The following is a 3036-nucleotide window of genomic DNA, read 5'->3' as shown; positions in this document are numbered from 1 at the left end:
CACTCCTTTCAAACTACTATTTTTCATTTATCTTCAAGAATAGAGGCATCAGTCCTAATGTGTTGTTAGGAAGTGATGCAACAAAGAGTCACCAAAACCAAACAACAAAATCAAGTCCAGTAACTGTCTATACTTGACTAAATACAAAAAATATCCCAGATTGTTGGCAGGTATTCCTACTAAGAAAACAAATCTCCAGCATCTCATCCAACCCACAGAAAACCTAGGACTAACAAAACCTTCCTTGAAACTTTCCTATCTTATGAAGAAATTTTAGAGAAAAAAGTAAAGCATCTTTAAGAAAAAAACACATTATAGGCAATGCAAGAAGAGCAAAGTATAAAGCCCAGGGGAATCTAGATTAGGGATGCATCTAGAGAACAATCTCCCTCAAAGAAGAACGAAAGAAGGCAAGATAAAGATTTCTAGAAATGTATAGCATAGTCGGGGAGAGACACATCAAAAGGTTCATTTATAGCACAGTGTGGCGAGCAGAGGGACAGTACGTAAGGGGAGCCCGCAGGCTGGGAAGGAAGGGGAGGGCGGGCGTTCAGTTCAGACAAGCCTCCCTTCACAGGCTGTGAGGCAGGAGCTGAGCAAGCCACAAGAGAAAAGAGAGGAGCAAATGCAGAGATGGCTTTGTACACTTAGGACAGCACCAGTGGTTTGGAACTACTGAAGAATGACTTACGGGGTAGCAAGTAATGAGGGATGAAGCAGGAGAGGAATGAGAATCCATATCACGAGGGCAAGTTACAGTTCTATCGAATTTTTATGAGACTAAAATTCAGAGTTTACTTATTGAGTCTATGTAAATGCTACTCACAATATACGAAGAATACACTTCCTTTTCTGTACAAACTTTTGTCTTCTTTTTGTTGATAATTATCCTTCCCCTCAACTCTTAGTTTTGCTATGTACCTCTCATTAATTTCACCCCTTTACTCTCCACCAGAAGTGGAAGCCTCCTTTCAATACATTTAAACACTACCTATTCTGTCATTATTCTATCGCTTTTCTCTGTTCGTAGGCCTCCCTCCCAGATCCCATGTATTCCTGCTCTGCTCTGAAACGGTTACTCTCTTTACTCTCTAAGGCTGCTGCCCAGCTTTCATCACAGGATCCAAATTCCCCATCAGCCTGTGCACTCCCTTCATCTTCCTGCTGCCGGGGACCCTAGCTTCCTGGATCCTGTGTGTCTCTCACCTTCATGCTTTTATTTTATTTTTTTATTTTGGTAGAACACATACTCCAGGAACTTCCTAAGAAAGATTATAAGAAAGGTAAATATTGGAAGCTATACATGACTAAAAATGTATTTATTCTGCCTTTACACATGATCCATAGTTTGTCTCGGTTTCAAATTGTAAATTGGAAGTTGTTTTTGCCACAGAATTCTAGAGCCATCGCTTTTGTCTTCACTGTCGCTGCTGAATGTCAGGAGCCATTCTGATTCTACACGTTATGGTTAAGGGTGTTTTTAAAAATTTCAATATACTGAAGACTCAATAGGTCTTTCAAACTTGAAAATCATTGTCCTTAAAGTCCAGAAAATTTCCTTTTGTTATTCCTTTGATAGTTTCCTCATTATATTTTTTTCTTTTTCTAAAAAATTCAATTGCTCAGAGTGTGACCTCCTGGACTAAGTCATCACTCGTCTTATCTTTTCTCTTTTATTTTTTATTTCCTAAACATTTTGAGTTTATCTCTTCTATCAACTTTCGATTTCAAGGAGTACATTTTTGTACCCTAAGTGTTCCTTTTCTTATAATACCTGTTCTTATTTTCTTATTGTAGTATATTCTCTGATCTTTCTGAGAATATCAATGATACTATTTTAAAGTTTTCTTCTTCCTTCATTGTCTCTATTTCTGCCAATTTCCTTGTTTTCTCCAGGCTTGTTTTGGTTTGTGATTTGTTTCAAACGTCTGGTGATCATTAATCACTACTCATATTAAAAATAGAGCACTAAAAAGCTGGTAGGAGTCTGTGGAGATGGTGAGGTTTGTGAACTGGTAGGCCTTGCTGCAGAGCAGTCCTACTGGGAGACTCCTACCATAAGTATCCATAGTTCTTTTGCATAGATTAATCAGATTTTCCAAAGAAGCATCCTCCAATTTCATGCCTGGAGAATATAAAACTGTTGCCAAAATTTTGGCAATAAGTGGAAGAAGTGACCTGGAGGTGTCTCATTGTTTAGTGAGCATTTCACTCAATCCTCCACTCTCTGTCAGTGCCTTGGTATCCCCAGTTAAGAGTTCTCTAGTTCACATTCTCCATAGAATAAACTACTAGTCTTACCGGGGCATGAGGAAGCATCCGGGATCTAAGTTCACTTAAGTCACATTACCACCGAATCCTCCTGTTTTCAGCCTCACCCTCATTGTTGACTCTTTCAGAAGTTCTGAATTGAAAATCAAATTGCTTCTCAATGTCTCTCATTAGTAGCTTAGGTTTCAGCTTCTCAGGACTTCCAGGTTAGTCACAACTATCCATGCGCTTTCCAGAGTCCCTTTGTCTAACTGGGTTTCTGCATTTTTAAAATCTCTTTACTATAGTTTTATTTGCAGAAGTGAAGTAATGTATGTGCTTACTCTGCCATTTTTCTGTAGCATATTTTGATTGTCTAAACATTAACAAATATTTGTTAATGAAAAACTCAACAAAAATTCAAGTCACCTCTGATATGAACTTGAGATGTTCAGGTGGGCTATGAAATATGAGTACAAGTTTATACTAAAAATAAAGGTACCAAAACAGCCAGAGTGAAAGTTACACAAAAAAATGAAAGAAATTTACATTAGAAAAAGTCAGCTGATATTTGGGTAGTATATATTTAACTACATGTTATTATAACAACAAATGCTGTTTTCAAATCCCAGAAAAGAAATAATACTATAGTGCATGAAAGTGAGGCAATATCCCCAGCTAAATCAGGCATTATTGTTCATGAAAAAAACTCAAACTTTAATTGCTTTTCTAGAAATTAAATCATAGTTTTAAATGCACCACAGACTTAGGTCCCTAAATATAACC

Source organism: Propithecus coquereli, unplaced genomic scaffold (genome assembly GCF_000956105.1).
Source record: "Propithecus coquereli isolate 6110/MARCELLA unplaced genomic scaffold, Pcoq_1.0 Scaffold78, whole genome shotgun sequence".
Classification (NCBI taxonomy): Eukaryota; Metazoa; Chordata; class Mammalia; order Primates; family Indriidae; genus Propithecus; species Propithecus coquereli.
This window is presented reverse-complemented; position numbering follows the sequence as displayed.